Source organism: Aedes aegypti, chromosome 3, assembly GCF_002204515.2.
Source record: "Aedes aegypti strain LVP_AGWG chromosome 3, AaegL5.0 Primary Assembly, whole genome shotgun sequence".
Taxonomy (NCBI): domain Eukaryota; kingdom Metazoa; phylum Arthropoda; class Insecta; order Diptera; family Culicidae; genus Aedes; species Aedes aegypti.
In genome coordinates, this window is record NC_035109.1 from 347,803,762 (window position 1) to 347,831,497 (window position 27,736).

Genomic DNA, 27,736 nt, shown 5'->3' on the forward strand with positions numbered 1-27,736 from the left:
TTCCTGAAGAAAAGGGTTTTTTGTGTATCGCCTATTGGCAGACTCAAGTGGGCTGGTCACTCAATATGAATGCCTAGAAAAAAAGAATGGTCTCTAGTTGAGATACTGGTGGAGTTTATTGGTCTCATGAAACGTTGCGAATGCATGACCAATGACCATCCTGAAGTAAATAAGCGCGTGTCCTTAGTAGGTGGTGAGATTTGGTGGAATATCGACGAAAATGGAAGCTCTGGAATCTAATCGGTGTGGAGTTGACATGCTATTTAAATGACTAAAGCAGCAGGCACAAATAATATTTACAAACATTTATAAATTTTAATGGTACTGAAAAATGTTGAACAAAAACGGATCCATTTTGTTGCCAAAATCAAGGGGTGCCAAAAATGGAGCATACCAAAAACGGAGCATGCCAAAATCGGAATCCCACTGTATGTTTTATATAAATTCATATGCGTAGCATTCATACCATTTCTCTGATTAGGGATGGTACACAAATTATGTCAGGCTAAATTTCAACTTTTTTGCAAAACATCTACTTTTGAAGGAAAGGAAAAATAGTGATTGAAAAAAAAAAAAAAATTCCAGCATATCACAAAACAAGATGCATACGTGAAAAAAAAGCTGACATATTGACAGGATGCAAAGTGATGATTATTCTAAAAGCTTGCAAAATATAAACTTAAACTATTAATAAATGCATAACATTAGGCTTTATTAAAAGAAAACTACATTCTCACTAGAAGTGTTCATGTGTTGCATATGACTAAAAAGAAGACGAGGTTTTCTCAAACAATTTCCAATACCAGGGGGTTTTCCGTTCTCCAAAATAAAGAGACAAAAAAAGAAAAAAAATCTTCTAGCAATATTTATATCAATTAAAGTCTTTGTTTTAAAGAAAACTTAATTTATGATAAAATAATAGAAGATTGGGCACCAAAAATGATTGCTGTATAATTAAACAAAGAAATATGAATAAAAAAATCTTTTAAAGTCATCTTAGTAGCTGCAATAATCGCCAAGTCTTTTCGTGCATAAATTGGGTAGATATTGGCACCATATATTAGTGGAAAATAAATAATTATTTAAAATATTTGAAAATGTGACTCCAAATAACAGCCTATGTTCAAAAGAAGATGAAACTATTGAAAGTTTAAATTAACAACAGTTTGAAAACCTATAATTATTGTAATATAATATTTCTAAAGAACATCTAATGCTCTATGGACCAAAAATCAATTTTAAACGAAAAAAATCATTTTGAGCTTTAGAATGAAACATTAGACGAAAACGGTCTTCTACAAAGATGTTTGTTTTAGTTAGGCCCATTATTTGATGTTACTAAAAATAAGGGTGGTCCATAGTTTCATTGAAACGGTGTAACTAACTTTCTTATTTGTAGAATTTATAGTAAACATGCTTCCGCATAGTTGTAGACCATTCAGTTTCAAGCGACTTTTCCAAAAAAAAGTTTTGTTGCATTTCTTGAATAGACTGATTTTTTTTCCTACGGTGCCAAGTGTATGAAACACTGCTGGATCTTTTAAGAATGCGTAATTTGGTGAGAACTAGTACAAACATCGTTTTAGTAGACCGTCTAATGTTTCATTCTAAAGCTCAAAATGCATCTCTTTGCGTCAAATTTATTTTTGGACCACTGTGCAATCTTTGAAAGAAGAATGAAATTGTGTTGAATATATCAAAAACTGCGGTGCCAAAGTTGATTCGAATATCACAACTCAAAAGAATAGCTTAAATGTTGAAGAAGGGTAATTTCAAGTTGAATAATTAAATACTTTTGGTAATATTTTTCTCAGTAACGGTTATCAATGAGTCGTAAAATGCCTTAGTATATTCAAGAACATTTCTTCTTCTTCTTCTTGGCATTAACAGAGCCTGCTTCTCAGCTTAGTGTTCTTATGAGCACTTCCACAATTAATAACTGAGAGCTTTCTTTGCCAAAGTTACCATGTTCGTATTCGTATATCGTGTAGCAACTACGATGATACTCTATGCCTAGGGAAGTCAAGGAAATTTCCATAACGAAAAGCTCATGGACCGACCGGGAACCAAACCCAGAAACCTTCAGCATGGCTTTGCTTTGTAGCCGCGGACTCTAACCACTCGGCTAAGGAAGGCCCAACTTGTTGTCATATCCAATTAAACAGTTTTCGCGTAACTTTTCAAATGGACCTACGTAATAAAGAGAGATTCTTGCCTCTCGCTCTCTTTCTATAATCGAGTGCAATAAAAAAGCTTTGAGAATTTTTCCACTACGGATAGAAAGACAATGTCCCTGGCAAGAGTTTTATGCAAAAAATGCAACAGAAGAGGGTAATGCGAATCAGCTATTGATTTAGGTGAAAGTTAATTAAAAGAATCATTGAATTATTACAATTAGAACTATTTTGCAGAACTATTCTGCAAAATTGTTTAATTTGATAAGACAACAAGCTTGTAGAACGATAAAATAATATTATCAGTAAAATTGTATGTTTTCAAAATATGTCCATATTTAATTTATAATAGCTCTCGCGAAATGGGAAGAATGGTGATCTTTTGATCGCGGCGCTTGCTCCTGTCGGATAGGCGTATTCATTTCAAATTGTATATATTATATTGTAATATATCCTTTAACAAAACGAATCCTTTGCACAAATCTTCCCCATGTCCAAAATCCTTTTTGAAGTGCAGAGAGCTCAACTTTCACTGCCGAATTGACCTGCATTTGGACGAAGCCGGTGCCGTTATTGATTGGTATAATAATGAGAACAGCAAATATGCACATCGAAGATGCTACTGATCCCGAAAAACGTCTGTAGATTCCCTGTATAAGTTCAGTTGTTCTTGCAATGACGAAGTAGCAACTACGGGCGGTCAATCATGCTCATGCTCGCAAAATGGGAAAATTGCAACAACACAATAGTTTGTAATTAAAATAATTTCAAATCACTAATGAGTAAAATTTAAGTTATTGCTGAGCCTCGATGAAAATTTCAGGTCCATCGGAGCACTAGAAACCGCGATCCGAGTCTTCAAACGTTTACGTGTAAAAAACAGCCAATGCGTACTTTATATTGTCCAGTACTGTATGTATGAACACTTTAAGGTCATTAACCATATGTTTTCTATCCCGTCATTATTACTATTGTTTTTTGCTCCCCTTTAACAGTTCAAAGGCATCACATCGCGGTCCCAAAATAATACGTAAAAGATAACATAATGAAAACATGAAAACCAAAGTCCTAAAGCTACACGTCACTCATCATGTCCCAGGGTAACCAATCTATCTTTGCCTTAGCAACCAAGCGTTCCCCAGCGCTCCGACAAAAGGTCTGACCTACCTCCCGACTGTTTGCTTTGCATCCTCATATAGGTTACGACTCGCGTGGAAAAACGTCCACTTGAATCAACATCGTCTCCGGTATGGCGTTTCGTATGGGTGTAACCTTCTTCCTGCGGGTTAACTTCGATGGAGACGCTTCATACCTCGTCCAAGGAATGGTTCATCCACAGTTCACTCCATCAAAACAACTTTCGAACTACTGATTGAGGTCGCACATGCGCCTTCCCCGTCTTATCCGGCAAGTGTTCGAAAACTGCTCGATTCGGGCTCGATAACAAACCGAAACAACACCCCACCCGAACGCGAACCGAAGTTCGGGGCTAGGTGTACTAAAATCGCGACATCATCAGCTGGTTGGCGGTCCCGAAGACCATCGTCTTCGTTCCGAACTGGAACCGGTGGAAATCTCGCACGCGGCAGGTTCAGTAACGTGACGGGCTCGGGACAATTTGGACGCGTACCTTCCACAGCTCAACGGTTGACTCGAACGCGCGCGCGGATTTTTCCTCCTTCGACGGGACGGGACGTTGATCGATTTCACTGAACAACACACGTTGAACCTCATCTTTCGCCTGGAGGTCGGTAGAGGTTCCACTTCACAGAAGAAGGAACTTGTCTGGTGGGTTTTGGAGGTTGGTCAGACATATCGTTCTTTGGGTGTTCGACTGCAAAAGAAAAGCAGAAAAGTGATTATTTTTCCGATGATTTCTGCTGTCTGCGGTGTTGAGAGAAGGCGTTAGCGAAGATCTGCCTCCGATTCCGGTGTTTTTGAAGGCTGGGAGGTTGAATTGTGGGGCTAGGGTGGGGTTTGAAGAACGAGGGCATTTCGGTATCGTTGCTTAATTATTCAAATATATCCGAGCGAAATGGGAATGTACGGTTACTGGTTAAGGGGCCGCCACGCTCATACATCGATGCTTAACGATCCGAATGGAAACAACAGCGTCTTGGGTTATTACGCTGATGGGGCGGAAGAAGAAGGACGGTATGTGCGGGCACTAGCGGTGTAATCGATGATGGTACGAAAAGTTCTCCGTGGCACTGAGTGATAAAAGCGAGCTAAAGGGAAAGAAAAAGAGTTGTGTTTGTGTAAGAAGACGCGCCTTTTTATGGGAGAAGGCTTCGCTTGCAGAAATGGCAATCGAGAAATAGTGCTGTTCGGAGTGTGGAATCCGCCCACCCTTTCCTGCCGTGTGAAATCGAGCCAAGTCGGTCCAGCAAACAAGAAGAAAACGAAGAAAGTTGTGCAGAAGGGAAAATCGATGCTTTGATACTGCGAGAGAGTGTGTGTTTCGTTGAAGGAGCGTATTCTGCCATTGCCAAAAAGTTCTGAACTCGGTGTAACTCCGAATCCGAAGGCGGATAGCCTCTTGTGTATCGGTCGCAAGCGGCTGTCAGGCGTGATGTTGAATGGGCAGAAATAAATTTTATTATTGTTTTCCCTTCTTTCCACCTCGTTGACGCCACCCAGAATTGCGGTGTACTCTTCGTGCAAAGTAAACTTGTCGTCCACGGAGATTAGATCCCAGCAGGATATCGCGTGTGTTTGAGTGGCAGTGTCATAACAGAGACCCAAATTAACAGATATCATCTGAAGTCGTCGTTGTCGAGAGGACACTAACAAAAAAGAAATCTGCCGAACGAGAAAATAATTCCGTGACTCCCTTCACGGAATCCCCTCCCACTGGGAAATCAAACATCGGTTGTAGGCGCTTTTCTTCCGGGGATATATTTGCTGCAAGAGAAGTGAACCATTCAACACATCAAAAAGATTCAGTCCGGCAACAACGAATCGAAAATCGAGGCCAGTGAAGTGAAGCAGGTATAGCAAAAGAAAAAACCCGAATGCACCAGCAGGAATCCATTATTCAGACGGAATAGGAAAGGGTTTTCTACCTTGAAGTTGTGAAGTGTCCCTTTCTTTGCTGTCATCGTCATCGTCGTCGTCGCTGGCCAGTGACCTAGTAAACCAGTCGGCTAGAATATGTACAGTGAATGGGAATTGTCCTAGTGGAAAACAAGTGAAAAGTTACGAGAGGAAGAAAAAAACCGAAGGAAGGGTGAAGATTAAATTAGGTCTTCCCGGCATCGCATCATGAAGATTGAGTTGAATTGTGCTACAGACACCTTTTACGTGACTCGATAAAAAAGGGCGTCTAGCGTGCGGCAAAAACACCTGATTAGTGTGAAACTTTTTGCAGAAAGGTAGGTAATTGAGAAGGTCGGGAAACTAGGCTTAGCCTGCCAGAGGCTTTCGAGTTGGAAAGAAGTTTAGTGAGTTTTATGGTTTTGTGAGTGAGGAAATGATCAATTAATTATTGAAGAGTATAGCATAAACACTTTTTCCAGCATCAATGCTCCATCTAATTGATCTAATTGATCGTTCCGAATCAAAACCATTAAAATCAAACTTTTTCATTGAGTGTCAACCGTGGCGATGTGGAATATGTATAAAAGTTTGGGTCACCAATTTTTTCGCCTAGTTTATCCTTTGTGGTAGACTAAAAAAACTGTTAACCAGGGGAAAGTTCATCTCTATTTAACAACTTCATGTTGTATTATTCTTGGCAATTTATAATACATCAAAATATTCGGAAAATAAGCACTTCATCTCTATTAGTGTACGGAATTGATTTTCAATGTAATTCCATTCTATGTATCAGAAAATTAGGGCCTTCCTTAGCCGAGCGGTTAGCGTCCGCGGCTACAAAGCAAAACCATGCTGAAGGTGTCTGGGTTGGATCCTCGGTCGGTCCAGGATCTTTTCGTAATGGAAATTTCCTTGACTTCCCAGGGGCATAGAGTATCATCGAACCTGCCACACGATATACGAATGCGAAAATGGCAATTTAGGCAAAGAAAGCTCTCAGTTAATAACTGTGGAAGTGCTCATAAGAACACTACGCTGAGTTGCCGGCTCTGTCCTAGTGGGGACGTAAATGCCAAGAAGAAGAAGAAACCAGTAAGCTTACTTAGTATAATGGAATGAAAGGTAAAATATAGTTTCAAGATATAATGTTGATGTTATGTTGGATAAAACTGAATCATTTCATGCATTATTAATTTACAGCTTTTTTAAGGGAGATATGTTTCTTATATTTCTTTTTCTACTTAAGGTGAAGATGAATCGAAGCCAAACCTCAAATTTTCAAGGGCACAAATCTTGAGAACCGAACACCCGTTTGAGCTGAAAACTTAATCGATTGATTACCACCAGCGAGTGACCAATCGATTAAGTTTTCAACTTAAACGGATGTTTGGTTTTCTAGACCCGTGCTCTTGAAAATTTAAGGTTTGGCTTCGATTTATCTTCACCTTAATTGTTAAAAACACGTTATATTTCTGACATATAACAGCCCCGTTACAAGTGTTCAAAAATTGACAGAGTCTTTAACAATTTCAAATACATACTCATTAACCACTATATCAGCATCGAGATCACTGGGACTCTACAAACTATGCCTGCAATTATGCTCTTTGTTTCAATTGAATTCATCGTTATTTGTTTATTGATTTCAAGATCGCGTTCAATTTTCGTCAATGTACAGTGACTCAATTTCATTTTCGTACGGGGCACTGTTTCCATATCAAGTTGGTATACAACTATTAAATGGTGCATGGATTTCGATATACTTTATCAATAGCGAAGGTCATAGGTGTCATCTATTGTTTGGCAATGACAAACTGTATTCACTTGCTTAAATCTTTGGAATAATGGAAAAGTATTGAGATTGTGTCTATAATTGACCCAATTCCATATTCGTACACCTAACAAAAAAGAAACATACAACATTCAAAACTCATGTTTAATGGACTATATGATTGCTTAAGTGCTTCGTTGTGTTGTTCTGATGTAGTAGAGTACATTTGGAAAATGTATAAGCGGACATATTTGAAACTTAAGTAAATTTAAGAAAAATACCACTTGTCCCATGTGGTTTGCTAAAATTTTCGGTAAGTTAAACAATAACTTACATATTATTCAACATCGCTTTCTCAAGAATGATTGCTGCGAATATTGCATAAGTTTCAAAAAATTATAATCAGTTTTAGAGTAGCTAGGAGTGGATATCGACAACTTATTCTTTTGGACCTTAGGTAATAAAGCCTGTCCACGTTAAATTTCGGACACCCAAATAATGGCAGCAAAAAAAGTTACTCATAATTCAACAAAAACAATTGTTTATTTCAGAATAAAAGAGTTATATCTACAAAATAAACAGTTGACAAGGATGTTAATCCTTCTTTCTGTAAAATTCTCGAACTTTCTGTGGTACCCCAACTAACAATTCAGAGCCACAAACAAGCATGCATGTTTAATTATTGTTCAATAATGGTAATGGCAGCTGAATAAAAAATTTGCTCTATAATGTTCAACGTCATGCATTAGAATGAACAAAAGTTGAATCGCCACTTATTAAACGTTTCCAAAGATTCTCATTCGACTAGTCAAGATTGTTCTACAAATGAGCTGAACAAGACATGTTTCCCCCAATTAAAAAGCCAATATTCCACTAAACAAATGTATATGTATAAAAGTATATTCAGAAGACGAACTAACGTTTTACTTGCGTCGCACTTCAGCTATTCCCACATGTTTAACATAATCATGAATAAGAGCTGAATAAGTATCTTATAAAATCCTAATTCAGCTTCAGTATATTATAAGAACAGTTGATCCAATAGAGGCCAAAATGACGATTAACAAACACATTATTCAGCAATGAGTAAGCCTTGTAAAAGCGATCACACTATAGCTAAATTGCATAAAATGGACAAAATATCCGAAATTCGTGTTGAGTTCCGAATGCATTTCAAAGCTCATAAATTATGGTTTCTTAAAACTTTTGAAATAGCTGTGCAGAAAATAAACATGGTCAGTCTCCAGAAATGCAGAATTATTGTGAAAAACAAAAATTAACATTTAGGCTAAGTATTCCGATTAGGAGCAAAGTACTGACAAACAAAGCGTGATATTGACTTGATTGACATAAGAGATAAAATATCTGAAGATAATATCAAAATTTTGTTCCTGGAACTTTTAAACCTATGAAAAGTTTGATGTACGCAGATCTAATGAATAGCTCGCAGCTATTGGTAAAATCTTGCAGAATCTAAATATGACATGCCAATTATGTTCTAGTAGTTTATTTTAGATATCATTTCCAGATATTTTATAGCATATATCTATCAAGTTAATATCACGTTTAGCTATCCATATTATATTTTCTATTGCTAAGCCTTTTCCGCCTGCTCGGGATGTTTTTCCGTACAAGAAAAATGGAAATTTCTTTGACAGAATTGATTAAATAAATTTCTATAGCCAGCTACATTTGAAATGACATTTCTTCACAACTGAATAAATACTGCGCTCTAAGAAAAATGATTTACTAGGCCATTTCCGAAAATAAAAATCACATCAAGATATTCGAATATTTTTCTATTCAGGTGGGTTCTGAGGACTAACCCTTCAAACACGCTGCGAACTGGACTATCGAATTTCATACATTTTGCCTTATGAAAAGTGGAACGATTATTGCAATACGAACGCTTTATGTATCGTTTTGGCATCACGCCACATCAAGGCGTCGATTGGCGCGTGGTGTACGCTCGGGCCTATCGATCGTATGGTTATTGGTTCGATTCCAGGTTGCCGCGTAAACGTTTTTTTGTTTTCAAATACTGGTTTCATAAGGCAAATTTATGAATATCAACCCGATTTCTTGTGGAGAATTTTCATAAGGGGTTCCTATGTTTATCGATAGTCCATTTGCCTGAGTGAATGATTCAAATATATTCATACAGAGAACTTTTACTTCAATGCATATGTAATAGGTTTATGAAAAATACAAATAAAAAATAATCAAACTATAATTTAAAAAATTATTTAAGTTAATTAATCAGTTTTGAACAAACTAAAACTTATTATGAAATTAGATTAATCATTTCAGACTGTTTTTACTTTGTGTAAATAAACATTATTTTGACCAATATCGACATAAATTTTCTCACTGTGCGCTAAAAATAGCCGACTGAACTCAGCTTGGATCAGCACTAAACAGCAGCTGAATAATATGCTTGTTCAGTTGTAGATTAGCGTACCATGTGTTGATTAGACGTTGTCGAATAGAAGCTCGAACATGGTCAATATTCAGCTATGAGAAGTTTATATTTTGCACTGGACGGTAAAATCATCAATTCTAGGATGGCGCAGATGGCAAGGCATACCGCTGACGATTGGAAGGTCTCGAGTTCGAATCCAGTATACAGGCGATTTTTAAATAAGATTGTTATACTATCATAATAATAGTGCACACTACATTCATAAAGTGTCTAGAAAAATATTTTTTTTTGTTTTTATTAATCTTTAATTATTTTTAGACCAGCCGTATAAAAGCTGAACTAAATGCTTGTAAAACGTTTTTAAAGCTGAAAAATAAAGTTGGTATTCAACGACATGCTTTAAAGTTTCTCCAAATTTGTGTGAACAATGCTTTAACAAAGGTTGGCCATGGAAATTATTAAAATGTTATAAAACATGATGCTGGATAAAACTGCCATAATGGTGTTTGTTAAATGAGTGAATGTTAGTTGGGACACCCGCCATCCGTGTCCGAAATTTATCGTGGACAGGCTTTATAACATTTATAACAAATCCAAAACCAAAAATGGTGGTCAATTTCTCTAAGTTTACTCCTAAATGGATATACATAATCCATAGTTAATGTTCCTATCGAAACATTGCGTAATTATTATTTTAATTTACATTTTACTACCAAATATGATTATAGAGATGTATAGAATAAATATTATGGCCGTAACCGCAACATAAACGTTTTTTAAAATGATGAAAACGACAGAATATATTCTAGTAAAAAGTGTATCAATGCTCTCTGCTCATTCAAGTTATTTTGTATTTTTCTAATAAAATCAATAAAAAGCAAAATAGGGTGCTATTTTGAATACTATTTGAATATAAGGTTTAGAGTTTAGGGTACTTTATTGTAAAACGAAGTTCGTGATTCAAATTTTTTTTACAGACAATTTCAAAATTGACCTTTACCTGTTGTTTAGAATGAAAATTTGGTTTACATTGATTAAAAATATCATTTTAGAAGAGTTTTGAAACTATGGTACCACAATTTTCTGAACTCAAAAGAGATAAAAACTATTTATGATTTCTGTAAACTGTATACATTCGAACTAAATTTCTATCAGAGCCCACGAATATAATTAATAGTTTGGATTCAATGACAAAAATGAACGTTACTGTTCGAATCATTGGATTTTATAGCAAAAATCATTGTAAAACTGGCATTTCTCATAATTTTACCTAAATTTCATATATGTCCGCTAATAAATTGTCCAAATGTACTTCACTACATCTAAACACCATAACAAAGCACTTCAGCATTTAAATAGAGCTTTTAAATTTAGTTTTGAATGTTGTATGTTCGAATTTTGGTAGGTGTACGAATATGGAATTGGGTGAATTTTAGACATAAATTCAATACTTTTACATTAACCCAAAGATGAATGTAAATGGAAACATTTTGTGATTCGCAAATAATAGATGACACCTATTATCTTCAATGTGGATAAAGAATTTTAAACTCAATACATCATTTAATAGTTTATTACTAACTTGATGTGAAAACAGTATCAGGTACGAATATGAAATTGAGCCACTGTAAATCTAGCTGTGGTCATGTCTTAACACGAACTGACGCACAGACGCACAAGGAGAAGAACGCGGTGCAGCATTCAAAGAGACAAAGTAAGCTTTTAAGGTGATTATAAAACGAAGCCAAATTTTTTGAATTTTCAAGTGCACAAGACTGGAAAATCTGACAACAGTTCGCGTAGAAAATCAATCAATTTGCTTGCTTGCTGGTGCTGACCAATGGGATAAATTTTCAACGCGGAGCGCTGTTTGATTCTCAAGTATTGTGCTCTTGAAAATTTGAGGTGTGGCTTCGTTTTATAATCACCTTAAAAAGGAACAGAATGGTAATATCTGAGACCAAAGGTGCCATGGCGACCCAAGAGAAGTCGCTTGAGCTGCTGCGATCGATAATCGATGTACTCTGCCTTTATCATCCCACAAGCCCATGGCTCACAGCATCGTATGCGGCAGTGGCAGATGAAGGAGAACAACTGGCGAGGGTTACGAACAAATAGCTGGAAGAAGTTGTGAAATCATTCGCGTCAAACAAGGCACCGGGACACGATGGTATCCGGAATGTTGCCTTGAAAACGGCTGTGAATGCCCGGATCGGCATGTTCAGAACCACTATGCAACGCTGCATTGATGAAGGAATCTTCCCGGTGCTACTACCAAAGACGGGGAAACCACCAGGTGACCCTTTTGCGTATAGACCTTTCTGTCTACTAGATATGACGGGCAAGTTGTGGGAGAGGTTGATCCTCAACAGGCTAGTACCGTACACGGAAGGTGCGGACGGCCTATCCAACTTCCACCTGACGCATTTTCTGTCAAGACACGGTTGCTATAGACAGTATCTGCATAGGTTTAGGCACTCAGAATCTCCTGCGTGTCCAAATTGTGCTGGTGTGAAGGAAACAGCGGAGCATGTCGTGTTCGATTGCCCTCGTTCCATTGTTGTGAGAGATCGAATGCCCGAATCCAGAGAATGTGTGCGGATGCCGAGTGCTGGAAAGCAGTAACTACGGCTGCCTCTCACATTATGCTAGAATTGCAGCACCTGTGGTCGGATGCAGAGGATTATTCCTGTCGGGGCTGGTGCCCTGTAACATTGTAGAGGTCGAACAGTTTGCCTAGGCTTCTTCTGCTACAAGTGCTACAAGCCCCTCCCCGAAAAAATACCGTAAGGTGGTACCGGGGAGATGAGGGTCTGATGCCAAGGGTAAAGTCTGTGCACTCTGTACCTCAAGGACAGTGGATGGGCTGGTTTTAATGGATCGTCGTTGGTGCAGCATCTCCACACTACCTGAGTTACCTTCTCAGGCGTCTGTTTGCAGATTTCTCCCTTGTTAAAAAAACGTAAGAATTATAGACGAGGTATCAACTTCGTTTGAGAAATTCCATAGATTTTCGCTAAAAACTTCACCAATACAAACACCTCCACAATGTTTCTATTTTACGTCAAGATACGACGATTCTTCATCGTACAACACTAAGAAGGGCTTCAAAGAATTCAAAGAGAGTAACGATGAAGATAAATCGATGATTCCATCAATGTTGAATTGCCTTGAGTAAGATACTGATCCTTCCGGAGGCTATCTAAGGACACGAAACATGGACGCTGAAATCATCATACTCGGTGGGATACTATAAAATGGTGTATGACAGTGGTGCAGATGTTGTGTCAAGAGCAAAGTTTATTAAGTAATGAAATATGACATACCTCAGTGAGCTGGTCATTTAGTGCGAATATTGGAAGAAATCGTTGAAACTTTCTTAAACATTATGAAATTATTCGACAAAAAATTTGCTCTAGTTGATTCCGAATAATGTACACATACATGACTGGGAAAACGACTGACTGGATATTCCGGAACGAGTTTTACAGAAATGTCAATATTTCGAAAGTTTACCAACGAATCATAGAGGGGGTAATGGCATTCAAATTTCAATTGGTTCTAATTAATGGGAAAATTATAACCATCTATCGGTCGATATAAAATGAGAGTGGGCCAAGTACAAAACTTTGAATAAACTGATTATAATGTCACGAGATGCAAAATAACCAAAAGCTCCATTTCACCTTGATCAGATTCGATGAATTTTGTAAATGAGAGATATGTGACAAATTCCCTTGGATGAATAATAAAGATCGATAAAAGTATGTAGTCATAGTGGACCAAGTGTACAATGAAAACGATCAGCATGCTGAGAAATGTAACATTTGTTAGACGTTTTAAGTGATTTCATAAGATTTTTCGGCATTCAATGAATCTTTACGGTACTCCCCAGTTCGATATTATCAGAAAAAAAAACTCCTACCGGGGGTTGCAAACCACAAGATAAATCAACTTTTAATCAAGTTTTGATGGGATATTTTTTGTTTTTGATTATCACTTCAAATTAGGCCCTACTTTTTTTTCAAAATTTGGCGCAGCTTGGCCTTAGAAAAGGATTGGGGCGCTTAGATCTGATGGAGATTTTTTATGATAATAATGGTCTGAGGCGCCCCGTGTATTCTTCTCATCCATCAATAAATATTCAATCATAAATATTTTTTTATTTCCGTACAAAGTGGGCCGAAGGCTCTCAGATTTTCATGAAACTTTTTCCACAGACAGGGCTCATCAATATATGAATCAAAAAAAAAAAAAAAAAAATTGAGAAAAATTCAGGGTCGCTCATTTTCCCGGAAAACTCAGTTGGAAATTTTTTGTTTTCCTCTGACACTACTTTGAAAAATCATAACTCAAGAACGAAGCCAGTTTTTTTTCAGTTTTTCTTAGCGGTGTTATTTTTCATGAAAAATATCATCCATTCCGACTTATACTTCATTAAAACCAATCTCATATCTATTTTTCAGATGTTTTACAAAATTTGCAATTGCTTTGATAAAAAATCTTTGTTTTTCCGATGCTTCGATTGAAATATGGGTTTTCAAAGAAAAGGTTTATATGGTCATTTTCCACAAAATTGGCCATAACTCAAAAACGAAAAAAAGTACATTTCAAAAATTTCAGCGATTAAAGCTTATGAAATTATCTTCTCAAAAATATGTTTGTGAAAGTTTTTCACTAATTGGAACATAGTTTTTCCGGCTTTTTTTTACGAATTTTCTCAGCGGTGGAAAATTTTGTGGAAAACTGTTTCCAGTTAATATTTTTTTTTATTTCTGAGAAAATTTGATTTCATTTTCATAAAAAACTTTGTTTCTACGATGCTTCTTTCTTAAGTTATGATTTTTCAAAGAAAAGTCTCAAAATGGCACATATGCACATTTTTTACAAAATTGGCCATAACTCAAAAACAAAAAAAAACACATTTCAAAAATTTCAGCGATCAAGCTTATGAAATTATCTTCTCAAAAATATGTTTTTGAAAGTTTTCCACGAGTTGGAGCATAGTTTTTTCGGCTTTTTTTTACGAATTTTCTCAACGGTGGAAAATTTTATGGAAAACTTTTTCCAGTTAATATTTTTTTCCTGAGAAAATTTGCTTTCATTTTCATAAAAAAAAACATTGTTTCTATGATGCTTCGTTCTTCAGTTATGATTTTTCAAAGTGAGTAGTGTCAAGGGAAAACAAAAAAATTCTATCTGAGTTTTCCGGGAAAATAGGCGACCCTGAATTTTTCTCATTTTTTTTATTCATATATTGATGAGCCCTGCCTGTGGAAAAAGTTTCATGAAAATCTGAGACCTTTCGGCCCAAACCCGTATGGAAATAAATAAAATCCCCATATAACACATTTCGATACATCTGATTTCGATGACAAGCCATCTACCATATCTGAATAGGTGGTCAGAAATTGCAATGAGTTATGAGCAGACAGAGCGGACGGAGGGGAATATCCTAGCTTAAAACCCACGCAATGGACGATGTATTTTGTCCAGTATTAAATTTTTTCACTTGGTCCTCTTAAATTGAACGCATTTTTGAATATATCTGGTCTTCATTGCTCTGACCCAACAAAATTTAACTTTTCAAACTTTTCGGAATCATAGATATACATTTTTGAGAAAAAAATATGATATTGATGACTAAGACTGTGTTCAAAGTCACAAAAGTTTAGGCGTTGAATGTTATATGGGCATTTCTGGCTTTTATTGAAAAAAAAAATACCCAAATTTGTGCAAAAAACTATTTGCAAAAAGATTTGAGACCGAATTCATGTTCTGCTATTACTAGGCTGTCATGCATAAGTGACGTCTTCTTTGTAACTCGATCAAATAGTGATCGTAGAACAGATTATTTGTAAGTGATTCAAAACTGCCAAACTCTCATAAATGTTCAATACTTGAATGTAAAGCCTCAAATGTTCTAGATTCCGAAAACAACTCTGATTGGCTCTAATATGGAGTGTAATACTAATATTCTTTAGTTTTGCATTCCTCTGGTTAATTGATTAAAAGAAATGGTTATATCGTTTAATACGTTGTTGGTCCAGCACTATCAAAATGACCTGCATTATCAAAGATATCCCGTTTTATGGTATTACGTAAAGATCTATTGTGTGTTATACAGAACCGGTCCGAATTTGGATTTTTTTTGGCATGGCTTGATTTTGACAATTTTGCCATTTGATTTAGAGCAAACGGATTGATTTGAAGGGAACAGACTTGGTAATTGAGGGGCCTTCCTTAACCGAGTGGTTAGAGTCCGCGGCTACAAAGCAAAGCCATGCTGAAGGTGTCTGGGTTTGATTCCCGGCCGGTCCAGGATCTTTTCGTAATGGAAATTTCCTTGACTTCCCTGGGCTCAGAGTATCATCGTACCTGCCACACGATATACGAATGCGAATATGCCATCTTTGGCAAAGAAAGCACTCAGTTGATAATTATGGAAGCGCTTATTGAACACTAAGCTGAGAAGTAGGTTCTGTCCCAGTGAGGACGTTTTGTCAAGATGGAGAAGAAGAATCGGTAACTAATAAAGGATCGTTCGATTATTGCATCATAAACGTTCGATTTTGGCAACATTGAAATAGATATATACGAAATGAATCATGATTCAGTCACCATCCTGTTAATTTCGATGCTCAAAATTTGTAAATTTTTTTTAACGGTAATAATAATTATAATAAAATGAACCGTTCGATTTTGACATGTTTCAATTAAGGCATCATGAAAATTGTTGTGGTGTTGCCAAAGTTGAACGAGCGCTGTGCATTAGGGTGGCTTACCCTAGAAATCATGATAAAGTAATTTGCTGAAGAGAGCAATTCAATCTGATGGATAAGTGAAGAGAAGTTCATGAGTTTGTTTGCTATTATTTAGCTTCATGGGATTATAGCCCTGCAAACATCTAAAATCCCAAACAAAATTATCTCAAAAGGGATTTGTTTCTTCAATGTTTGAAGAATGAGTTTTCACTATGGGATAATAATTACTGTACTAACGTGTTCGGAACATTTTTCAAAATTTCTTCATAGTAATTTGTGCACATGAGTTTTAAATTTGAACTGCGAAAAACAGATCTTCATCAGAACATTCATCATCACCTTATGATTGCCCCGTTACCACCAAGAGCCAATTACTCCCTAAATGCCAATACTGGGAAAAATCCAAAAGCTTGCAGCAACGGTGTATCCCACCCTCAGCTTCCCATGACAATGAGACAGGACGTCAAATTTGTGTTGAAATTTGCAATCCATGTGTCAACGTCACCATATGGTGTTCGCTCCAAGCTCCAAACGAGAAAGTCTCGGTCGTCAAGCTTCCAACTAGGAAATGATACGGAAGGAAAAGCATCGATGATATGCGTCAATGTTGCCTGCTAGCTTCGGTGTCGTCAAAGCCACGCGTCCAAGGGTACGTGATTTTCAACCGTGACATTTGACTTCCAGTGTCTTGTGAGGTGTTTCCTATGTGCCTTACCATATGAGCATTGCTCGTGGGGGCATTTCCTGTTCGAAAATATGCTTGTTACCCGTAATAAGCAGCCTAGAGCTATTTTACTTTTCGGTAAAACTTCCCTACCGAAGAATTGTTGTTCGGAAAGCGATGAATCGAACTCTGTAAGAAACGAACGAAAATCTCGTAACAAATTTGAAACTAACCATCACGTATCTTGACGGCGACGAATTGCAATGTCACGGATGTCATGTTGTAATGGTGGGGGAAAATCAGGAAAGGAAGGAACCTACACAAGGGAACCCAGTTAGCACGTAATGGACTTACAGCTTGGCTGATCGACGTAGTCCTCGCAAGCTTGTGCGATGGTGGATGTGTTTGTGCGTGTGTCTTCGGGCTTGTGAAATGATGATGAACGTGTAAAAAATGAGGACGGCTTCCAAGGAATTCAGAAAGAAGCACGTGTAATAAGCAACAAATTGCGTCTGTGATGTGATCGATTGTGCCAAGTTTATAGGGAAATGAATTGAATGTCTGCGCGCGTGTGTGTTATGATAAATGACGAAGGGGGGATTTAATGATGAAACGACATGAAGGAGCAAAACAAAATTATAGAGAAACAGACATGATTTTTCGGGAAACTATGCACGTTGTGTTATTTTAGCTTCTATCATGCAAAGCAATTTGTGCTTCAAGGGATTGATCATTCTGCTACACTGGAAAAAATCCACACGCTTGATCCGTGTGTTTAAAATTATGGAACGATTCATGAACGTCTATGTCGATTTGTTGTGATTTTCTTACAAACTTCGTGTGTATCACACATTATTTTTTTAGTTTTGCTTCATGGACTGATTCATCAACCGACAACATGAATTCCATAGTTTTCCACATAAGTTCCTAAAGCTTCCCATTTCAAATTCGTATGCGTCAACCTATGGGTGCATAAATCATCACCCAACACGGATTCAGTGTGTTTAACTTATGGTTATCTTGTGTCATGATCATCATGTTCAAGTTGGTCGATTTGAAATCGATGAGCTTGCTGTCGATTTCCGTGTTCCAAATTTCTAAATTGTTTGTGATCAACCCATAGCGAACTAATTTGCGGTCGGACCTCGTGTCGAACGACAGTCATCATCATGTTCCAAAAAGAAGGAGCAAATTCTGAAGCTGAAAGTGTTAGAGGAAAACTTGGGGATTCGTTTTTCTTTCTATTAGTGAAGATGTCCGAGTGAATATGAGGAGTTCATTCTAATTTTCTATTAATAAAATGCATTACTTCTAGCGTTGGGTATAATGTATGGTATTAGATAAAAATCGGATTCCACTTACAGATTTTCCTAGTTTTCAGCTTCTAATAAAATGAAATATGCTAATCCCGGGCTTCCCAAAATATAGATTTGTGGCGTTCCGGTTGTTTCTGACTCACTTGTTTGAAAAAAAAACACACACACATTCAAGTGAGCTTGCGACAAGCAGAGGAGCCTTGAATCCATATTTTGGGGAGCAAGATTTCTTCTATCAAATTTCTTCTTTCAGTCTCATGACATTCATGTTCTATCACACATGACAATCTTAAGCCACTACATTTCGAATTCAATAAGCAAATCAGTTGGTTTTTATGATTTAATATTTAGACATTCATATTTGTTTCTCATGACAACCTAATGTTGATATACATGTTATTATACCGTGAAGTCAATGACGAAATCCATATGGCTACCACACTGAAGTCATGTGGTTTTCCTCATTGCGCAAATCTATAAGTAAAACACACGACCTTGGAGTGTAGATTTTTCTCAGTGATAGTATATTATATTAGGTAAATGATGGATTCGGCATCCTGAGGGTATTTTCAGCAGCACTAACTTATCGTCCCTGTTAATATTTATCTACGTAACAAGAGTTACCTTCAATGTACTCATAATATTCCTCGAACTATAATCTTCCATGTAAATCTCATCTCTCACAAAAATATTATATAACATGGGTTTTATCGTTATTTGAAATAAATGCTTACGAATGCAAATTTGTCCAAAAGAACTACGCACCGATCACTTATGCACTATTGAACTTTTGATTTGTATATAAAGCACTCGAACATATTTTATTTTTATGCTTCAAATCATAAATTTAAATTATTGCACTTTGATTTCCTCGGCAATCACTTTTTATTACTGGACCAGGTTGCCAGAAAACCATATTCAATTGCGGTGTATTTATTGTACACGAATTAAATTCACAGAAAAAATCGAACACAATCAATTAATTTATTGAAATTAGGCACCGAAGCATGCATTGGTAATAATTGAGCCTTTCAATACTTTTCTTATATGAAGATTGTAGCGCCTAAACTTCAATATACCGAGAAACATATAAAATATACATCTTTCAATAGGTTAACTATTTTGGAAACACTCCTGTTGTTCTACAGGAAATCAGAGGATACACTGAGAAAAATCTACACGTCAAGGTCGTGTGTTTTACTTACAGATTTGCGCAATAAGAGAAACCACATGACTCGAGTTTGGTAGCCATATGGATTTCGTCATTGACTTCACGGTGTAATTTTATGTGTATCAACATTAGATGGTCATATGAAGCCAACATGCCTAAAAGTTAAATCATGAAAATCGACTGATTTGCTTATTGAATTCCAAATTCAGTGACTTTAGATATCCATGTGTGATAGAACATGAATGTCATGCGACTGAAAGCAGAAATTTGGTAGAAGAACTTTTGCTACCCAAAATATGAATCTGAGACTCCTCTGCTTGTCGCAAGCTCACTTGATTTTTTTTTTCAAACGATTGAGCCAGCAACAAGCGGGGCGCTGCAAATCCATAATTTGGGAAGCCAGGGATAAGCATATTCCATTTTATTCGAAACTGAAAGCCAGGAAAATCTGTTAGTGGAATCCGATTTTTCACCTAAACTAAACATTATTCTCAATGTATAATGGTAGAATTCTCGTAGGAAGACTTACGGCTTCGGCACCATTCGACTATAATCGGCAACCAAATGTCAAACGCCAAATACACAGTAGTATTCTATCAAAACACGTCAATGAAATCATTCAGATGATTCTTTGTTCTGTCCACTTCCCACTGACGAGATTTCCGAGACTGAACAAACAATACCGCCAGAGATGTCATCAATTCAAATGAACACGCCTCAAAATGCGACTGATTTGGAGCTGCCGAAGTGATTCACCAGCAGTTCTTATGGGAAAGTTGCCGAACAGAATGAGGCTGCCGACAATAGTCACACTGACAAGAGATGTTCGCAGCGTTGTACAAACGTTTCCAAAAGCATTTTGACAAGTCAGTCGGTGTGAATCGATAGAGGATTGAGCAACGCATTAATAGCATAGCATAGCATAGACTGACTGTACATGTCAATGGTTGCTACTCCGTGATTGATCGGAACTGGTAAGAATTGCACTACGATCCAAATGAATAAGGGATGGGAGTTTCCGCTTACTCTCGAAGTGCAATTTTAGCAGATCTAATATTATTGATCAATAACGGCGCCGGCCAAGTCAGTTGGGATGGGGAAGGAAGTTAGGGTGTAATGATTGTTGCTTCTAGAGACCGAGAATACCTCTGCATCTCCACAACCACCACGGGAAGGGTGTTTATTAGTGAAGGAGGAAAAGATCTGGGAGTCACCTCTGGTCGGTGATGCGATCCATGGACAAGGGGGAAATATACGACTTGTATTTAAAGCTAGTTTTGTATTTTTGTCTCGAGAAGTTTTTGGGAAAAAAACGTCAACATCTATAATGTCGAACAATTCAAAAGACGTTTTTATTGATGACGAAAACTGAAATTTGCATGTGTATATTTTAACTTAAATGAAGCAGGAATAATGCCAACACTTGTAGTGACGAACCATACATAGTTTGTTTGAAAATTACATGTGAGTATTACTGTGCATTTTGTCTCGATATGGTAGAAGTTTTAGAAAATACGTCAACATTCACAATGTCGAACAATTCAAGAGATAATTTTTAATAATGTCAAAAAGAGAAAAATATATGTATATTGAAGTTGTATAAGAAAAAAGCATAATGCCGACACTTATAGTGACGAACCATACAAAGTTTGTTTTAATATTACATAAAAGTTACGCTTTCAAGAAAAAATATGTTATCATAACTCCGGCGACGAAAACACGCGCGAATTCGTCAGCAAAATCAATCGGACGACGCAAAACCGAACTGTCCTGCTTGGGCTTCACAAAGCACTACCCAGCAAGGCGCTCCAAAACAGGGGAAAAAATCTCCGGCAACGAAAATACGCGCGAATCCGTCAGCAAAATCAATCGGACGCCGCAAAACCCTATAGAGGATTGAGCAACGCATTAATGTAAACAGACAAACACGGAATTTATCTGCTGATGTCCGAGAATATTACAAAAGAAGCGCGGCATCGGCTTAGACTGCCGAGAATACGTAAGTTCCCCAATATCATTCAACTTCAATAATAAAAGAAAACTCGAATTCACAAATTTTCATCTAACACTTTCAGCTTTAAAATTTACTTCTTCTCTTTGGAAGCATGATGATGACTGTCGTTCGACACGAGGTCCAACAGTTCACTATGCATCCCATGGGTTGATCACAAACAATTTAGTAGTTTTGAACAAGGAAATCGATAGCATGGCTCATCGATTTCATCATAACAAACTCATTGGGCATATCAATGAACATGATGATTATGACATAAGATAGCCATAAGCAAAACACACTGAATTCGTGTTGGAGTGATGATCTATGCGTCCATAGGTTGACACATACGAATCTGAAGAGAAAGCTTCGGGAATTTATGTGGAAACATTATGGAACCTCTGTTATCGGTTGATGAATCAATCCATGAAGCTAATCAAAAGAATTTAATGTGTAATACACCTGAAGTTAGCAAGGAAATCATACACACTTAAATTATTTTACGAATTCCTGTGAAATCTCAACAGCTGAACGGTTCGGTAAAAAAAATTAACGGAGTGCGGTAAATTTTCACAGTAATCGGTAAAATTTCACCGGAATCCGTAAATTTCGACGAAATTACGGTGTTTTCTTTCACCGAACATTTCAGCTGTTGTGATTATGGAGAAATTCACCGTAGAAGCATAGTGTATAGCAAATCGATATGGACGTTCATGAATCGATCCATAATTTTAAACACACAGATCGAGCGTGTGGATTTAAATCAGTGGAATGTATTCGTGTCAAAACATAAGTGAGCTGATTTGCAAAGGGTCTATTCTGATTTTCTCATACACTCAGAATAATATGAACGTAAAAAAAATTACTAGCAAGGTTCCCAATTAGCTGATCGAACCATATTCGGAGAGTGCTTTTCATGAATTAAAAAAAAATGGGACATCGCAATCGGAATTGTTTTTTAATGTTACCATTCATTCTCTCGGTAATAACTTGGTGATAGAGCGTTCAAGAGCAGCAACCTTTACAGATCTTAACCATATCGAGCCATTCAGCGTGCCAGCGAAAAGTTCAATTCACGGTGAAATTCTCGACCTTTCGCATTTAAAGAAATTTGAAAACAACTGTGCAAGTACGACGGTTGGGGGTGAGATTTGACCAAAAATGTGTTAGAATTCGTTAGATGTTTTTCGCCATACAAATATTTTTCTTGTTACCTTTTAGGGTTTAGGGACAAAATGTCGAAAGACAAAACGTCGAAAGCAGCAAATTTTCAACATTGTTAATTTTTTCAGATTTATATTTATATGTGTCAATTTTAACAGACTTATTTTTTTCACATCGGGTTCGATTAAACATGCTATGAATAAGGTTGGCTCAAAATGAATTATTTATTCCTTCGGAAGAGAATCATTCTTCCAAAAAAAATCGTTTCTTTCAATTTTTTACTCTTCGACGTTTTGTTCTTTCGACGTTTTGGCATTCAAAGTTTTGTCTTTCGACGTTTTGTCACCCAACCGCCTTTCAGCCATATTTTGCGTATAGATACTAGGGTGCAGCTTAATTTTCAAAAGTCTTTAAAACCAAAAAATCGTATGCTCTTATGAATGCAAATCACATTAGAAGAGACACCACAAAGTTTTAGCCAAAAATATTATGATTTATTGGTGGAGCAAGTGTCTTGAAGGTGAATTATCAAGTTATGAAAAATGGCCTTCAGTGAAGTCACCATAACTTCGGTTATTTCTAACCAATTTTGAAATTTTTAGCATCATTATATTCAAAATAACTTTATGAAATCTTTGTAGAATATCAAATTTGTCTTAGATCGAAACAAGTCTTTGTTAAAAGTAGTATTCCCCAAATGTTTCCTCACTTTACTGAAAAATTCATGTTTGTTTGACCATAACTTCATAAATACTCAACCGATTTCAAATATGTTTACATGTTTTCGAAGCAAAAAATAGTTGTTTCCAAATTGTCCATACAACACATTTTTCTAAAAAATGGGTTTGGCGTAGTTTTGTGCTAAGAACTACCCGAAAACATATTTTTTCTTTAAGAAAAAAGATCGAATTTCTTTGGATTAGCAAAGTTTTTTCGCCAAAAATTACATTTTTTCTATAAAGCTTATGTTTATTAAGCATTTTGTTTTAATTACGAGTTGAATAGTGCATATATTTTTTAACATGTGCAAAAATATTATTGTTTCCAAACTATATAAAAAATATTGTCAAGTCCTTTTCAAAGGTTTAACAAATGAGGAAAACTAGTTTCAGCTTTAAAAATATTGTTCGATAGACAAAAATAAAAAAAACTGGCTTTTTTCGTTAAAAAATCATGTTTTTGTGAAATTTTTGTTGAATAACTTGGTCAAAACAATTTTTAAGTGAAATGTTGCGTATAAAAAAAAAATTAAATAAGCTTCGAAATCATGCAAAAAGATTTGGAATCAGCTGAGTATTCATGAAGTTATGGTCAAACAAAGATATTTTTTAGTAAAATGAGGAAAAATTTGGACTACTGGAGCTGTAGTACCCAAGTAACCAGTAAGCACGATAATGCGGCACGGTAACTGCATTATATGCGCATATAGGGTAATCATTTGATGCATGTCAGTTTTATATACGAATATTATGCTATTATAATGCCAGAAAAGGCGAAATAGCGTGCCATTATAGTGCCAAGTTATAACCGTGCTTCTCTGCACCACTAATGCTGATATAATACCACGTGAGAAACGTCAGTTGTTTTCGCCAGGTTTTTAGGGCGAATATTTTGTGCTTTCGCGTACGCAGCCAGAGAGCTTTCGCGTATGCGGCCAAGCAACTGGTACACGAGGTAAATAAATGAATGAATGAAAACGGAAACCTCTAATAGTTTGCAAAAAATGTAATAAAATGATACAGATAGTACTTCTCCGTATCAGACATATTCGTTTTGGTAGTTTTCATCCTTTTGAGGACTTGCAATTGCCACATTTTGATCCTCGTTTTATGATGATGAAATTCCTCATTTTGCGTCTCGAACCTGCGACACCCGTATTGTTGAGTTGTTGTCCTGCTCCTTTTCTCCTACGGACACATAAGATGAATAGTATTGGAAAGAAAAGTGACCAATATAAACCATCACTTTTCCCCGTCATGAAACCTGCAATTGTAGTAGTGAGAAGATTTATGTTTGACTCCCTCTTACCACTATATGCAAACACAAAGCACGTGGTATATCTGTCAAAACACTGGATGGCATTTAAACATGCCCTGTATTCGAATATAAGGCCAATATAGTGCTTATTCAATACATGTATGCATCAGGCTTAGAAGCATTAATGATGCTGTAATAGGGTTTCTATGCAGCGGAAGTGCTGTTATAAGGTGTGTAAGCATTTGTGGTGCTATTATAATGCATGTACACATCTATGATGCTGATTAAGGGCTTATTATTAGTGCTTATGGTTACTTGGGTAGGCCTTGACAAGGCAAGAAGTTGTTTTTTCTGCGTCTGACAGTTATTCCTCGTTTTAGGAGAGAAAATTTTTAAGGATTTCAAGAGAAGTCGAATTTGGATCGTTCAATTTTCGATGGAAAGAGGCTGTGCAAGATGGATGGTTCGTCACTTCATGTGTCGGCATAAGCCTCTGTTCCTGTTTTATAAAACAAAATTGATCTACACGTACATATTCTTTTATTTATTTGGCGCAATTACTAAAAAATAACCTTTGGATAGTTCGACATTAAAATTGTCGACGCACTGATGGATATTTTATTTTAATTCGAGGCTACATGAATCGCATCACTTACCAAGGTGAATCCTGATCATGTAGCTTTTGATCACTCCCACTAACAAAACACCTTCCTGTGAAAACCATGGAGATGCAGAGGTGATTTCGGTCTCTAGTAGCAATGGATGTCACACCAACATTCTTTCCCTTTCCCCGATGACCGTAAGGACGTGGCCGGCGCCGTTATTCACATTAATGAGCTTGGAGTCCTCAAAATTGTACATTGAAGATGGTATGCTACTCCCAAGCTACATCTGTTGGTTCCCTGTACAATTTTGATTATTCCAGTCAATCACGGAGTAGCAACTACGAATTGTACGGTCATCAATGCTTATGCTTATGCTAAATGAGGAAAAATTTGGACTACTTTTTATTGAAACTAGTTTTGATTTTACACAAATTTGATGTTTTACAAAGTTTTCATAAATTTAATTTTCGAGATCTTGGTGTTGAAAATTTATAAGTTGGTTAGAAATTACCAAGGATATGGTGACTTCACTGAGAGCCATTTTTTATAACTTGAAAATTCACCTTTAAAAGACGCTTGCGCCATCTCTAAATCTTCATATATTTGGCTCAAACTTTGAGGCTGCTCTACTAATATGATTCCAATTCATAAGAGTACACGAATTTTTGGTTTTGAAAACTTTTGAAAAATAAGCCGCACCCTATTAGACAGTAGTGCATGTGCGAGTAGGGGGCCTTCCTTAGCTGAGTGGTTAGAGTCCGCGGTTACAAAGCAAAGCCATGCTGAAGGTATCTGGGTTCGATTTCCGGTCCGTCCTGGATCTTTTCGTATACGAAATTTTTTTGACTTCCCTGGGCATAGAGTCAAATCGTACCTGCCACAGGATATAGGAATGCGAAAATGGCAAGTTTGGCATAGAAAGCTCTCAGTTAATAACTGTGGAAATGTTCATAAACACACTAAGCTGAGAAGCTGGCTTTGTCCCAGTGGGGACGTTAATGCCAAGACAAAGAAGAAGCATGTGCGAGTTGCGAATAGGGGCATGCGTGTAACCCATTTGAATGCAACTCTGAAATTCAAGTAATCCGATAATAGCGTTCCGTGGATTTTTCTTGCAGAGCACAATATTATGAATTGATTAAGCATGACGTCACGCTGCAACTTCTAGGTTGGATTCGCACCTGCTACAAGTTTATAACCATGGCATTGCAATTTTTACAGCCGAAATGCTGCCATACTGAGATTGAATACAAAAAATATTCTATAAAATAAATGAAAAAGAAATTACTGACCAGCCCAAATAACAACAAAATTAAACAGCGTATTCAGTGCTTATTCGCTTTTGGTGACTTTTACTAGATACCGGTCTGCCAGCCCTATTCGTGCTGAGATTGCAAAAAGCTTTGTCCTGCCTAGTTTGGGTAGTACTACGGTTGAGATAGTTGAAATTAATAAAAGCATAAAAGCAACGGTAACAGTCAATCATTGCAGACGCATGCAAAATGCTACAGCCCTGTGGCACTAGTTCAAGAAGCTTACTCTCGTAAGGGGAACTTCTATCTAGGTAACTTTGAATACCTAGTTTTTGCTTTTTTCAGCAAACTTGCAATGGCTAAATCGCGCTCCATACCCACGCTTGCGTGCTCGTTAATAACGCAACCGTCAGGTCGCAATGACGGGACTCTTATGAGAGTAATTGTAAAGATATTTTGCTTTTAACGTTCAACGCTCCGTCATCATAATCATCGTCATCATTGAAACTTCAAAAGCAGTTTTTCTGTTCAAAACTGAAAATTATTCAATGAAAATGTGTTCACTGTGTTTCGGTTGGAGAATAGAATACAGTGAACACATTTTCCTGTAAGTTTACTTGATTTTGAACGAAAAAACTGCTTTTGAAAATTCCGAAATCAATGACATCCTGCCCCCTTAAAATTTATAACTCATTTTCGAGAATTTTGGGAAGCAAATGTGTTTGATACGTTTCCTGGATATCCTTTCATGATTCTAGCGATATAAATAACAATCATATCAAATAAGAAAATAAAAATTGTCTAGTTTACAATTCCGTCACAAGCCAAAGCGACGGAAAAATAAAGGAGAATTCGAAGAAAGCTTCTGTCATTGTCTCGCCGTCCGATGACAGCGAGAAAAGCATCTATGTAAAAGTCGCGCGACACTCTCTATTTACATTGACGCTTTCCAGCACTGACCAGAGATGTGTGTGCTGTCACAATCGATGATTCTCTTGGTGACCTCAATAGGAAATACGTCTATTGTTTGGTATACTTACCACATGATGAACCATCCCTAACGGATGATTTCAAACGAGTTGTCGTACACTGCGTAACAAAAGGCCTTGGAGATCTTGGAGATTACTTAATATAGTCAAACGCCCAAGTTTGTATCTGTTAGAGAAGAAGTGTTAGATATAACACCCTACTCGAACAGAACTAGTCATGAGTTGTCGAATTGACATGTATCAGATGAGGAATCGAACATAGTTAGTACATTTACCAATGCTTTGAAAATTCCTTGGCCTTCCTCAGCCGAGTGGTTAGAGTTCGCGGCTGCAAAACTAAGCCATACTGAAGGTGTCTGGGTTTGATTCCCGGTCGGTCCAGGATCTTTTCGTAATGAAAAATTCCTTGACTTCCCTGGGCATAGAGTATCATG

General features: G+C 36.8%; 1 protein-coding gene across 2 annotated transcripts in view; it reads left to right on the plus strand.

Annotated features, from left to right (window-relative positions):
- Positions 1–3,765: 3,765 nt before the first annotated feature.
- The window catches only part of LOC110677949, a 448,566-nt gene continuing 424,595 nt past the window's right edge, over positions 3,766–27,736 (plus strand). For both annotated transcript variants that reach the window (XM_021850027.1, XM_021850028.1), the window contains exon 1: positions 3,766–5,548. The gene's annotated coding sequence lies outside the window, so the exon portion shown is untranslated. The remainder of the gene's footprint in view (positions 5,549–27,736) is intronic.